This window comes from Loxodonta africana, unplaced genomic scaffold (assembly GCF_030014295.1).
Source record: "Loxodonta africana isolate mLoxAfr1 unplaced genomic scaffold, mLoxAfr1.hap2 scaffold_75, whole genome shotgun sequence".
In the NCBI taxonomy this organism is placed as follows: domain Eukaryota; kingdom Metazoa; phylum Chordata; class Mammalia; order Proboscidea; family Elephantidae; genus Loxodonta; species Loxodonta africana.
Window position 1 is genome coordinate 399,875 of NW_026975484.1, and position 15,378 is coordinate 415,252.

At 41.1% G+C, this 15,378-nt stretch overlaps 1 long non-coding RNA gene across 1 annotated transcript in view; it reads left to right on the forward strand.

The window, feature by feature from the left end:
* The window catches only part of LOC135230090 (uncharacterized), a 52,035-nt gene extending 37,011 nt beyond the window's left edge, over window positions 1–15,024 (forward strand). Inside the window, exons 2-3 of the long non-coding RNA XR_010320729.1 lie at window positions 6,460–6,607; window positions 13,630–15,024. This is a non-coding gene — a long non-coding RNA (uncharacterized LOC135230090). The remainder of the gene's footprint in view (window positions 1–6,459; window positions 6,608–13,629) is intronic.
* The last annotated feature ends 354 nt before the right edge of the window (window positions 15,025–15,378 follow it).

Below are 15,378 nucleotides of genomic sequence, written 5' to 3' on the forward strand. Positions count from 1 at the left end.
CTAATTTTCCGAACATTTATGCCATATATAGATTACCAATCCAGTTGCCGTTGAGGAGATTTTCACTCCTGAGGACCCCGTGAGTTTTCAGAGTAGGACTGCCCTCCGTACGGTTTTCAACAGCTGTGACCATTTGGAGGTAGATTGCCAGGCCTTTCTTCCAAGGCAACTCTGAGTGGATTTAAACTGCCAACCTTTCAGTTAGTAGCTGAGCACTTAACTCTTTGTGCTACCTCATACATATATATACTAGGAGGTTTTCCTCCTTATTTGTACTTTAACGTTTTTTAGACTGTTATGAATACATGTTCCTGGCAGTTAACTACATGCTAAAGAACAGAATAGGCACATGTAACCCTCTCTCACCTTCTCCCTCCCCTCTTTCACAGAGATGAAATGAAAAGGAATTAATGAGGACAGATTATTGGATTAGGGCCCATACTCAGGGCTCTAACAGCATGGGGAGTTTCTCCTGTCACTTCAGTTCTTGTTCAGGAATTGGCACCTGCTTTTTGTGAATCACAAAAACCAGTGCTTTATATCAAGCCATTTAGATTTGGGCTATGGAGCAGTGACTTTAAAAAATTAAATTTTATTTTCAGAGATTTTTTCTATTAATTGTTTACATTTATTTTAATTGTATATTCTGAAACCGCTACAAAAAGGCATGAAATAATTGTTTAAATTTTAATTCGTATGGGTCTAAATGTATGTTAAACTACCTATCGTCGCCGTCACAGTCGTTGTTATGTTTGAGCCGATTGTTGTGGCCACTTGTTACCAAGTATGACTTTCTTCTCCAGGGACCGATCTTTCCTGACAACGTGTCCAAAATATGTGAGATGAAGCCTCGTCATTCTTGCTTCTAAGGAATATTCTGGCTGTACTTCTTTCAAGACAGATTTGTTCATTCTTTTGGCAGTCCGTGGTATATTCAATATTCTTTGCAAATACCGTAATTCAGTGCCTTCAATTTTTCTTTAGTCTTCCTTATTCATTGCCCACCTTTCGTGTGCGTATGAGGCGACTGAAAGCACCATGGCTTGAGTCAGGTGCACATTAGTTTTCAAGGTGACATCTGTGCGTTTGAACACTTTAAGAGGCCTCTGGCAGCAGATTTGCCCAATGCAATGTGTCGTTTGATTTCTTGACTGCTGCTTCCATGGGTGTTTATTGTGGATCCAAGTAAAATGAAGCCCTTATTGATGTCAACATTTTCTCCATTGTCATGATGTTGCTTATTGGTCCTGTTGTTAGGCTGTTGGTCTGTAGTCTTTGATTTTCTTCAGTAAATGCTTTAGGGCCTCTTCACTTTCAACAAGCGAGATTGTATCATCTGCATATCTCAGGTTATTAATGAGTCTTCCTCCAATCCTGACGCCTTATTCTTCTTCAGACAGTCCAGCTTCTCGGATTATTTGCTCAGCATACAGGTCGAATAGGTATGGTGAAAGGATACAATGGAGATGCATACCTTTCTTGACTTTAAACCATGCAGTATTCCTTGTTCTATTTAGATGACTGCCTCTTTTTCTATGTACAGGTTTCTCATGAGAACAATTAAGTGTCCTGGAAATCTCATTCTTTCCCATGTTATCCATAATTTGTTATGAGCTGGAGTAGGTCTCAGAAATAATGTGCCATTTCTTCCAGTTGGTTGTGCACGGCTGCCTACTTCCCTAGGTGGTAGCAGGTAAGGCCTGTCTCAGAAACACTCCCCTCCTCACTAAGCATGATTCTTCACACTGCTCCATCTTCTTTCCCGTGTGTGTCTCCTGCCCTCCTCAGTGGCCGGGGAAAATGATAGTAGTCCACTATGAGATTTATTCTTTTATTATACTTTATTTTATCATTTGTTTTTATAACATAGTTCCGTTAAAATCAAGGGTAATAAAAATGTTTGTGTGATGGAAGTGGATAATCCCACCCATTGTGTCCATCTAAAGTTTCATGAGAAAACTGTGCCCACAACAGAGGGCTCCCACTCCTCTGGCTCACTGTATTTTCTCCTCGTTTATTTGCTCTTCCCTCTTTCCTGATGCATGCATGGGACCACTGAGCTTCAGGACTCCACAATTCTCCTTTTCATACCAGTGTTACTGTAATCTTGGGTTCATGGGCTGCCTTGCCACAGATTTACTCATTCTGTTTCTGTTAATTATTTCATTACTTAAAAATCTCTCATGAATTTTTCCAGAAGTACATTCTATTCCTCAAAAACTTGGAAGCAATGGGAAAGTATGCAATAAATAACAAGAAAACATACGTAATGCATAGAATAAATTATTAACGTTCCGATATGTCTGTTATCTTACTTACATTGGCATGTATGTGTATTAGAGTCTCTGGTTGATGCAAATGGTTAATATCTTGAGCTGCTGACAGAAAGTTGGAGTTCAGGTCCACCCAGAATTGCTGTGAAAGAGAGGTCTGGCAGCCTACTTCCGAAAACCCAAACACTGAAACCACTATGGAGTACAGTTCTACTCTGGCACACTGGTGTCATCATGAATCAGAACTGACTCAGTGGCAACTGGTTTTATGTGTGTATTAGCACACACATTTATGTATATTAACACGGATATTATATCCTGATATTTTCGTTCATCATTAGTCTTTTCTCATGATAAATTTTTTTTGTTTTTTTTTAATGAGGGCATTAAATTACTTTATAATATTCTGTGTGCATGTAGTATATGTTTTTTAACGATTTGACTATAGTTGCAATAATAAATGTGCATGTTTCTAGTAATCTTCAACCTATACTTACATCTTTTTAACATACATCTCTGCCATTAAATCTCTTTGTTTAATTATTGTTTAACACTCTTTACACCTAAGAGATGGTCTCAGAAGCAGCCCTGATCAGTTTTTCTCCCTCTTACTCATGAAGCCCCTTAATGTATCCCAAGGTATCAACTACGAAGGATTTTACGTACTTATCGTTTGTTTATTTTTCTTTCAGTCAGTATATTCCATGGGCCAGAAATAGTCTATGTTATGCAGATACAGTGGTGAACGGTACACACTGTCCCTGTCCTCATGAAGGGGACAACCCAGTGCAGGTGGGAGGAGCACTGGGGAAATGCAGCTGAGAGCAAGGACAGACAACCCTCCAGGAACCACACTGGACTTCAGAGAGGCTTGTTGGCTGCTGTTCACCTGGCAGGCTTCTAGATACCTGAGTACCCTTGGGCTTGGTGCCTGCTCCTCTCTCTATTGACACCCTCCCTCTAGGATGCCTCAGTGAGTTCACTGCTGTCTATTTGTAGCTAAGGACCTGAGGTTTATACCTCCATCCATTCAAACTCCTCCTGGGTCCAGACTCATATATTGAAATGTCAGCCTAACTCTCTGTATTGACCTCTTTATGCATTATAATGATACATTCCTCATATGGCCATCATGAAAAGCAAACATGAAAGGAAAAGCACAGGAGTGCCTGGCACCAGTGTAGGTACTCAATGAACATTAGCTGTTGGTATTATCCTTGACATCCCCGTGTGGGGTGAAGTTTTATTACCTGACATCTCCATGTGAATATCTAACACCTACACCATGTTATCTAGGCTATGAAACAATTCTTTGTTCCAGCCACTATTCTTTTCTTATCCATGAATTTCTCAAGGCTTCGGTGATGGGATTGTGTGTTTTTCCACACAATGGATGTGATTAGGAATGGTTGGCCAGGTCCTACACAATAAATTGCTCCAGCGTTCCTTTGGGTGACCATTGAGACAAGTTTCAGCCAACGAATGTAGCAAAGAATTGGAACCACTCTGAGCTGTTCATGCGAGTACTCTCAATCCAGAATATCTGGTAAATCGACTGTTAGGGATTGAATTGTGTCCCTCCAAAATGTATGTGGAAATCCTAACCCCTGTACCTGTAAATCTGACCTTGTTAGGAAAGAGGGGGCCTGCTTTTATTATGTGAATGAGGTCATACCAATGTAGGGTGGGTCCTAAGCCTAACTCTTCTTAGTTATAAAAGGAGCAGAATACACACAGACACAAACAGGTGAAAAGGAAGACAGACAAAGAAGACAGATGCTTCTAGAAGGCCAGGAACACAAATGATTGCTGGCATCTACTAGAAGCTGAGGTAGACAAGGAAGGACCTCCCACTACAGCCATGCCCTGAATTCGAACGACTACCTGCTAAACTGTGAGAAAATAAATTTCTGTTCTTTAAAGCCATCCAGTTGTGTTATTTTTTGTTATGGAGGGACTAGGTAACTAACACACATACCCGTTCTTATAAGTTCAGCCCAGTGCAGAATAATTTTCTTCCCTCCTTGGTCTAGACCACCCGAACCTGCTCTTTCCCTATCAGTGTCCTTTGCTTTCACCTAAGAGCTATGACAGAGTCAGCTCGATGGTGATGCATTGAAATTTCAATTAATTTTTTATTTATGATTACTATTAATTCCAGTATTTTCTACAGTTTTCAATGGAGACAGTCCTATAATCTATGAATAGCAGTTATACTTTTTCTCTTTTTGTACTAGCTTACACTTCCAGTGTTCAATGTTTAATAAAAGTAATGATAGAAGCACCCTTATTTTATTGTTTATTAATTTTAAAGAGAATGTCCCACACGTCACCATGAACTATCGTGCTAGTTGTAGTTTTCCATGTTCGGGAACTCCTTTTCTGTTCCATATTTGCTCCTAGTCCTTATCTCTCCGTGTGATTGGATTTTATCAACCTGCTTTGCCCCCATCTCTTGAGGTGAGCATATGTCTTCTCTTCTTTCACCTATGCATGTGGTGAATGAAATTACTAAATCTTTAACGTTCACTCAAATTTGTATGCCTACAATAAAACGCCTTGATCATGGCATGTTACGTGGTTTATCCTTTGCTGGATTTCCTTTGCTGGCATCTTACATAGGGTTTTGCATCTCAGTTACTGAGTGTGCTTGTCCTCTAACTCTTCTTCTACCATCCTTCTCTAATTTGTTATCATTTTTAAACTAGCCTTAAGGATCAAGTTAGGGGAGTATCTCATGGTTTTCTAATCTCTGTTGACTATGTACAAGATTAAAATGACTGTTTCTTGCATGTTTGCTGGAACCTGACTGGAAACGATCTAGGTCTGCCGTTTTCTTTGTAGGGAGATCTTGAACTACTGACCCATTTTATTTAGTGGTTAAAGGCATCTTCTGGTGCTAATTTACTTAGAAAAAATTCTGATGCATGTTCTAGGTTGCTCGAATCTCATCTTCAAATATTGATTATCAGGGCTTGTAGCCTCATGGAAGGCAATTCATCAATCCCAGATTTCCCCAAAGTCAGGCTCTGCACCTCTTCCCGGTACCAAATTCCCTCATTTAAGACTTATTTGCAAAGAGACAACAGTATGCTATCTGCGCAGTTGTTTATCCACAACCTTCTTGAGTCCATAATGTGAGGATATAGTCTTCTAATACTTTTTTTGTAATTGTACTCTTTCTTATTTTTTTTTTTTTCCTTTTTTCACTGCCAATACCCCTGCCCCCCGCCAGTCTAGTAGTTTTAAAGTTGTGCGTTTCAGGTTCAAGTCTGTAATCCAACTGAGCTTCTGTGTGTGCTGCATGTGTGCATCAAAAGAACACGCTTCTAGAAGCAGAAAGCAGGCAGTGCGACTGTTGGGTGGTTGGCGGGGGAGGGGGAGGGGAGCTGCTGCTCAGAGAGGGCGCCCGAGGGAGGCAGGAGATGCCGGGCTGCCGCTGCAAGCCCGCAGGCTCCAAGGAGGCGGAACCCGCGTGCGCCATGAGCCTTTTGAGACAGGCCCAAGCCCACCCAGCCGGGTGCTAACCTCGCATCCGCCAGGCTTGCAGGTTCCACCAGGACTAGGGGAAGCCTAAGGCCAAGGAGGGCAAGGTCTAGGGTCTGGACCTGAGAACTGGTTCTGCCACTTGTGATCGCAGCGCTTATGCTGGAAAGGAGGGCAGGAAGCATATCGCAACGTGTGTCCGGACGATGACCCAGAAGGGGGGAGTTGTGGTCACCCACGGACTCTGGGTCTGCATATGGAGGCCCCCAGGGTGCAATTCCAGGAGCAGAAGGCAAAGCCACAGAGGCCAAAGTGCACCTCGCCGATGCTTCCCAGGGGCATTTCCCCAAATATGGGGAGCAGTCCCTCCTCTGGGCTAGGGACTTTGTTTCCTCCATTGTCATCACTGACTGTGAGCAGACTCTAGTCTATGCAGACTAATGAGGAGTTATCAAAATGAGCTCCAAACTCCGGATTTGAGTTAAGGATCATAAATTAACACAGAGAAATACGACTTTAGCAATAAGTGACTGTTTGAAGCCCAAGTTGCCTTAAAACACGGAATTTCAGTCTTTCAGCTCCTCTGCTAATCTAGTGACTAAGAACAGGATCTCACTGGAGCTCAAAGATGTGGGGCACTGGGAATACTCTGGGTCTGTCTGCTCACGGCTGATTGCCTGATCCCAGTTTTATTATACAGCTTAAATACAGACCAGAAGAGGAGTTTGGGGCTTGACACCTGACATCTTAACACCAGTTCCTGTTTCTTGAGGAAGGAAGAGGTAAAATAAATCAGCATTTACTGTGTCCTTCTCCATCCCCGGAAGTCTTCATGAAGACCCTCTCAGGTAAGGATTGACAGGGAGTGGCTTGGTTTACTATTCGACTTTGTCCTTCAGTCACTTTGTTTATGTCCTGCATGTAAACTATTATGCATTGACAGAAGCATTCTAATTCTTATGCAGAATGACTAGACCTGCTGCAGAATGACTATATTGTGCCTCCCTTGGGCACCCCTGTCTGCGCAGCACCCCCCACCCCCAACTGCCCAACCGCCTCTCTCCTGGCATTCTGCTTCTAGAAGCATGTTCTTTTGATGCAGAGATGCAGCACACACAGAATCCCAGCTGGATTACAGACTTGAACCTGAAGACCTTATGCAGAATGACTATTTATGAACCCCTAAGCTTAGTACTAAAGCAGGTACTTACTCCTCAGAGAAGGCCCTGGGGGAGGTTGACACCTGCATTCCCCAGCGCTCCTGCTGCTCTAGAAGTGCCTGAAATGCCTCTCTGTGAAAGGCCTTCAGATTAGGCTCATGGCCCACGTGGGAATTCAGGCCTATTTTTCTGTTAGAACATCTCATTTCGCTCTGAAAATTTTATTATCCAGTTTATTCACCAGACATGAGTACAGACATCTCATATTTTCAAAATAATCCCATTCTCTAATACTAATTTGCCACCAAGAGTATATTCCAAAGTGTTTCCAATAGGCTAGCAAGTCTTTCCAAAGAGGGGAGTCCTGCACCATGTTGTGCAGTGACAGCAGGGTTGGCATAATATGTTTACCCAGATACCTACCACTTTTTAAAAATTTTTTATTGTGCTTTATTTGAAACTTTACAGAGCAAATTACTTTCTTGTTCAGCCATTTATACACAATTGTTTTGTGACATTGGTGGCAATATTCATGATGTGTCAATATTCTCTTCTATGCTCCGGTTCCCCGTTTCCATCCGCCATGATTCCTGTTCCGTCCTGCCCTCTTTTCTGTGCTTTTGGGCAGGTTTTGTACTTTTGGTCTCATACACACGATTGAACTAAGAAACACTTTCTTCACGTGTGTTATTGTTTGTTTTATAGACCTGTCTAATCTTTGGCTGATCGGCAAACTTCAGAAGGTACTTTCGACTTTGTTGCTTTCCATAACTCCTGAAATTCCAAGTCTACCACCTGAAGAACTTCCTTAGTGTTTCATTTAGAACAAGTCTGGTGGCGATGAATTCTCTTAAGCGTCCTTCACCTGAGAATGTCAATATTTTTCCTTTACTCATGAAAGAAGTAACAGCCTATAGAACACTGGGTTAATGTTTCTTTTCTTTCAGTGTTGAAAAAATGTTGTTTTCACAGCCTTTTGGCCTCCATGGCTACAGATGATGAATACAGAGTCATTCCAATTGTTTCTCCTGTGTGAAATGAGTTGTTTTCTCTCTAGCTTCTTTGAAGATATTTTCTTGGTCCTTGTTATTCCACAATTGACAGTGAGGCATTTGGGCATAAAATTATGTGAGTTTAACTTGCTGGAGTTTGCATAGCTTCTTGAATCTGTAAGTTTATGTCTTTCAACAAATTGGGAAAGTGTTCAGCCAGTATTTCTTCAGATACTTTTTTCTACACCACATATTTTCTCTACACCTTATGGAATTCCAATAAATAAATGTTAGATATTTTTGGATTTTTTTGAGGCTCTGTTCATTTTTTTTTCAATATTTGTCCTCTGTTTTCAGATTGGATATTTTCAATTGAACTATTTTCATCTCATTGATCCTTTTGTCTGTCAACAGCATTCCGCTGATCAAGTGAATTTTTTATCTCTATTTTTCCTGTCTAAAATTTTCATTTGTGAATGGTTTCTATGTATTTTTCTATTTTTCTAAGGTGTGCCTGTTACTTCTTTGAGCGTGGTTAAAGTAGCTTTTTAAAGTTTTTGTCTATGATTCCAAGACTATGTCTTACTTCAATCTTACAGAAAATGTTGATGTTGTTTGTTTTAGCAATCACTTGACCCAGTTATGTTCAGGCTGCAGGTTCTTTCCCAACTTCTGGATGCTGTGGCTCAGATATCAGTTCAGATTTTGAAGACTTTGCAATGATATTTGGATGTAATCTATGGGAGTGTCACTCAGTCTGGGACCTTGTTGGTGTTCTAACCCATAATGCAGTTCTCAAAGGATTGATCTACTTCTTGGGGTCAGAGCAAAGCATATGCAACTATGGGAGTGGAGGGGGGTATGAAAAACAACTTTATGGTATCCCTCTCTTGAGCCGCCTGGTCTCTGTCTCTCTGAGGCTCTCTGATGTCTGAGCAGCTACCTTCCTGGTCCACTGGCAAGAATGTTGGGGCTTTAATCTCTTCATTCTGCCGTGCAATTAAGTGACTGGGTCTGCCTATGAGGCCAAATAACGGTAAGATGGAGAAAATGTAACAGAGATTCCTCTATATTATTTGGTCCTTATATACTTAGGTCAGAGAGAAGGCACACTGTTTCTGGTGATACTTCCAAACAGGTATGGAGAAAAAGGCATTAACAGGTCGATAGCTGCATACTAGGTGTTACGGATTAAACTCTGTCTTCCCAAAATGTATATATCAGCTTGAATAGGCCATGCTTCCCAGTATTGTGCGATTATCCACCATTTTGTCAGCTGGTGTGATTTTCCAATGTATTGTAAATCCTACCTCTATGATGTTAATGAGCGAAGATTTGAAGCAGTTATGTTAAGGAGGCAGGGCTCAATCTACAAGATTAAGTTGTGTTTTAAGTCAGTCTCTTTTGAGATATAAAAGAGAAAAGAGCAGAGAGACAGGGGGACCTCAGTAGCACCAAGAAAGAAGTGTCAGGAGCAGTGCATACTTTGGACCTAGGGTCCCTGTGCTGAGAACCTTCTTGTCCAGGGGAAGATTGGTGACAACGACCTTCCCCTAGGAGTGACAGAGAGAAAAAGTCTTCCCCTGGAATTGGCACCCTGAATTTGGACTTATAGAGCCTCCTGGACTGTGAGGGAATAATTTTCTTTGTTAAAGTCATCCATTTGTGGTATTTCTGTTACAGGAGCACTAGATATCTAAGACACTAGGTACCAGGAGATGTCCATTTCCCAGCTCTTTCACTCCCAGGGCCACTATGACTAAGTAGCCATTGCCATAAATCCATGTGAGCAGACTATTCTGATTACTGCTTTGACTCTACTGTCTGTTATGGTAACCACACACACCTTGTCTTTGTTGATTGAGTGCCACCACTTGGCTGCTACCACCACGGGGTCCAGTCAACTGCATTGTAGTTAGGTGTCTTAATTCAGTTAGGGCAGTTCTCACTGTGGACTCTTACTTACATAAAATAGCAACCACAGAAGTCTTCAATAATGCTGGGGCTTGCTTCCCAAATTTGTACCTCACCGCTATGGTACAAAGAGAGCCCTCTGGGCACTCCGTGTGTGGATCTGTGGGTCCAGCCTAATAAATCCATTCTAACCTGCCAGTTTCCCTCAGCCTTTGGTTACCTTCTCCTACAGTATACAATGGCAGATCTGCCATTTCCACTTGATTTATTGTAGGCCACCACTTAATCCATGCTTCAGTAAACCAACCAAATAAACTATGAGATCCTTTTCTAACCTCTGAAGCTGAAACACTGAATGAAGAATCTATGCTTCCTGGGTCTATATCAATAAACTCAGACTAATCCACCTTTATGTCGCTTGCACCATTATCCCACACCCATAATAGCCATTCCCACACATATTCACCAGGTTTCTGTATGTATGTATGTATGTATTAGAAAAATCAAGCAGTTCTTTTGGAGTTTAGCATACTTTCTCCTGGGTCACACTTCATAGTTCACCTTTTGGGGCTTGTTGGGACTGAAGTCTAGGTATAGGTCTAGAAGCAAAAATGGGCAGTGGCAGTGGGATGTTCAGCCGTGTCTTATAAGACATCTGCCTAAGGTGATGCCCCAGGCAATGCCCCAGATACCACCCCAGGAGATAACTCAAACAAGACACTTCAGGCACAGCTGAGGGTAATCTCATTAGATGGAGGTGGAAGGGATAATTGTTTTACTGGGAAGGGTGCCTTAGCAGGCAAAGTTAGAGAATCTCTTCAGATGGGAGTAAGAGGTCTGGTTCTGTTAGGAAGAGCGATTCAACAGAAATTGGAGGTTCATTGTCCCCCGCTTCCTGACTGTCTGCCCATATGTCCTCATCCCAAGTTTCAGGATCCCATTTCTTCCCAATCAGTGCCCTCACTCTAACTTCAGACACCATTTGAGGCTGGATATTCAACTGGCGCTTTAATTCAGTCACTCTTATGATAAGAATCTGAGTTTATTTTTGGCAGCATTAGCCTTGTTACTATAAGAAATATGGTTTTCTTTCTGGGCACAAGTGGCAGCTTTCAGATCTTGTATGTGGTGCTTCAGCTTTGAGCCCATTTCTTTCATTCACCAGTGTGACTAGCAAAAGCAGGACTAACCAAGCAGCTTCCTTATTATTCTTATTCTGACAAAATTATAGAAAAGTATCAAATATGTAATCAGGCAGAGCCTTGTCTCTCACAAATATTTGATCCAGTTGTAGTAGTATTTTGCGTATTTCTATTGTCACCTCCCACCATGGATTAGCAATAGCCTGTTTACTACTGGAGACAGTCATCAGTGCCTTTAAGACTAGCCAGACTTGAGAATCAATTCAGAAAACTCATCCTTAAGATTTGGTTCCTCTAGAACCACTGTAGGTACCAAATGTCTTAGCCTGGGATCTCTAGAGATGCAAAACTAGTGAAGAGAATATATATATATATATATGGAAACCCTAGTCGCATAATGGTTAATAGCTATAGCTGCTAACCAAAAGGTTAGCAGTTCGAATCCACCAGGCGCTCCTTGGGAACTCTGTGGGGCAGTTCTACTTTGTCCTGTAGGGTCACTATGAGTTGGAAACGACTCGATGGCAATATATACACACACACACATACACACATACATATATATATGCATACATATGTTAGTTGTGGCTGTTAGATGCCATCGATCCTGTGTAAAACAGAATGAAACACCGCCTGATCCTGAACCATCCTCACAATCATTGCTATGTTTGAGCCCATTCTTGCAGCCAGTGTGTCAGTTCATGTTGTTGAGCGCCTTCCTCTTTTTTTCTGACCCTCAGCTTTTCCAAGCATGATGAGCCTCTCCTGGGACAGGTCCCTCCTGAAAATATGTCCAAGGCACGTGAAACGAAGTCTCGCCATCCTTGCTTCTAAGGTGCATTCTTGGTGTACTTCTTCCAAGATGGTTTTGTTTATTCCTCTGGCAGTCCATGGTACATTCAGTATTCTTTGCCAACACCATATTTTAAATGAATCAGTTCTTCGGTTTTCCGTATTCATTGTCTAACTTGCTCAAGCATGTGAGGTGATAGAAAATATCATGGCTTTGCTCAGGCACACCTTAGTCCTCAAAGTGACATCTTTCTTTCTCAACACTTTAAGGAGGTCTTTTGCAACAGATTTGCCCAATGCAATACATTGTTTGAATTCTTGACTGCTGCTTCTGTAGGCATTGATTATGGATTCAAGTTAAATGAAATGCTTGATGACTTCAGTATTTTCTCTGTTTATCATGGTGTTGCTTACTGGTCCAGTTGTGAGAATTTTTGTTTTCTTTATGTTGAGGTGTAATCCATACTGAAGGCTGTAGTGGTTGCTCTTCATCAGTAACTGCTTCAAGTCCTCTTTACTTTCAGCAAGCAAGGTCGTATCAGCTGCATATCATAGGTTGTTAGTGAATCTTTCTCCAAAACTAATGCCATGTTCTTGTTCTTCGAAACCAGCTTCTCAGAATGTTTGCTCAGCATACAGATTGAGTAAGTATGGTGAAAGGATACCACCATGACACATAACTTTCTGATTTTAAACCACACAGTATCCCCTTGCCCTACTCAAATGACTGCCTCTTGGTCTACGTAGATATTCCGCATGAATACAGTTAAGTGTTCTGGAATTCCCATTCTTTGCTAAGCTATCCATAATTTGTCATGAGCCACACAGTTGAGTGTCCTTGTATAGGAAACAAAAACAGGTAAACATCTTACTGATATACTCTACTTTCAGCCAAGATCCATCAGACATCAGAAATGATATCCCACATTCCATGTCTTCCTCTGAATCCAGCTTGAATTTTTGGTAGTTGCCTGTCTGTGTACTGCTGCAACTGTTTTTAAATTATATTCAGCAAAATTTTTCTTGCGTGGGATGTTAATGACATTACATTGCTCGATAATTTCCGCATTGCGTTGGACCACCTCTCTTTGAAATGGGTACACATATAGATCTCTTTCAGTCATTTGGTCAGGTAGCTGTCTTCCAAATATATTGGAATAGTCAAGTGAGTGCCTCCAGCACTGCGTCCCTGTGTTGAAACATCTCATTTGGTACTCCATCAGTTCCTGGAGCTGTGTTTTTTGCCAATGCCTTCAGTGCAGCTTGGAGTTCTTCCTTCAGTACCATCAGCTCTTGATCCAATGCTACCTCCTGAAATGGTTGAATGTCGACCAATTCTTTTTGGTGTATTGAGTCTGTGTATTCCTTCCGTCTTCTTTTGATGTTTCCTGTGTTGTTCGATATTTTGCCCATAGAATCCTTCCTTCAGTATTGCACCTAGAGGCTTGAATATTTCCTTCAGTTCTTTCAGCTTGAGAAATGCCAGGTGTTTTCTTCCCTTTTGGTTTTCTAACTCCAGATCTGTTCACATTATTATTATCATACTTTGTCTTCTCCAGCTTCCCTTTCAGGTATTCTGTTGAGCTCTTTTACTTTATTTTTCCTTCCATTCTCTTTAGGTACTGTACATTCAAGAGCAAGATTCAGAGTCTCTTGTGACATCCTCTTTGGTCTTTGCTTTCTTTCCTGTCTTTCTAATGACTTTTTGTTTTTTTCATATATGATGTCCTTGTTATCATCCCACAACTAATCTGGTCTTCGATCATTAGTGTGCAGTGCATCAAATCTATTCTTGAGATGGTCTCTAAATTCAGGTTTGATATACTCAAGGGCATACTTTGACTCATGGACTTGTTTTAATTTTCTTCAGCTTCTACTTGAACGTGAATATGAGCAACTGATCATCTGTTCTGCAGTCAGCCCCTGGCCTGATTCTGACTCATGGTATTGACCTTCTCCATCATCACCTTCCACAAATTTGATTCCTATCTATTCTGCCTGGAATGGTTCACGAGTATAGTCACCATTTATGTTCCTGACGAAAGGTATGTGCAATGAATAAGTCATTGGTCTTGCCAAATTCTATCAGGTAAGCTTCATTGTCATTTCTATCATCAATACCTTATTTTCCAACTGCTGATTTGTCTGCTTTGTTTTCAACTTCGCATTCTAATTACGTAATTATCAGTACATCTTGATTGATGAATGCATCACGTTTGATCAGTTTCAAACTGCGGAACTTGGTAAAAACCTTCAACTTCTTCATCTTTCACATTCATAATTTGTGTGTAAATTTGAATAATAGTCTTATTAACTGGTCTTCCTGGTAGGCCTGTGAATATTATCCTATTGTTCGTAGTGTTCTACTTCAGAAAAGATCTTGAAATGTTCTTTTTATCGATGAATATGATGCCGTTCTCTTCAGTATCTCAATCCTGGCATAGTAGAACATATCATTGTCTAGTTTAAAAGGTCCAAAACCAAGCTATTTCAGCTCACTAATGCCTTGGATTACTGACCTTTATGCATTCCATTTCATTTTTGATGACTTCCAATTTCCCTAGATTCATACTTCCTTCATTCCACGTTCTGATTATTAAAGGATATTTGCATCAGTTTCTTCTCATTATGAGTTGTGCCCCATCAGGAAACGTCATTAAAGTGGGATCTACTTTGAGGAGGTAGCTCTTCCCCACTTGTATTTTGAGTGCCTTCCAACCTAAGGGGTTATCCTCTGTCATTCCATCAGACAGTGTTCCAGTACTATTTGTAAGATTTCACTGGCCAGTTGTTTTTAGAAATAGGTCACTAGGTCCTTTTTCCTAGTCTGTCTAAATCCAGAGCTCCACTCAAACCAGTCTACCATCAGTGAACCTGGTGGTATTTGAAATACCGGTGGCATAGCTTCTAACATCACAGCAACATGCAAGCCACCACACTACAACAAACTGACAGAAGAGTGGTGGGAGTTAAAAATGAGAAGAACCAAAAAGAGTGCTTCTTCCATGTCTGCTGATTTAGAGGATCCATGAAAAATTGTCAAGTGAAGAGTGATTCAGAGAAAAACATGGGTAGAATGTGACCTAATTTCCATAAAAACAAACAAATGAATGTACTTACACGTGTCCCGGCAAAAAGAAGTGTGTAAAAGGGTACATATGTATCTTTGGACACTGGACACTTTGGGGGAGCAGGTACAATATACTTATGTGGGGATGGCTCTTATTATAACTTCTGTATACAAATCTCTGTTGTTAAATGTGTTATAAGAATGTAAAACCTTTTTTTTTTTAAATAATTTTTATTGTGCTTTAAGTGAAAGTTTACAAATCAAGTGAGTCTCTCACATATAAACTTATATACACCTTACTACATACTCCCATTTACTCTTCCCCTAATGAGTCAGCCCTCTCCCTCCTTCCAGTCTCTCCTTTCATAACCATTTTGCCAGTTTCTAACCCCCTCTGCCCTCCCATCTCCCCTCCAGACAGGAGATGCCAACACAGTCTCAAGTGTCCAACTGATACAAGTAGCTCACTCCTCATCAGCATCCCTCTCCAACCCATTGTCCAGTCCATTCCATGTCTGATGAGTTGAATGTAAAACCTTTTAAAGTTTA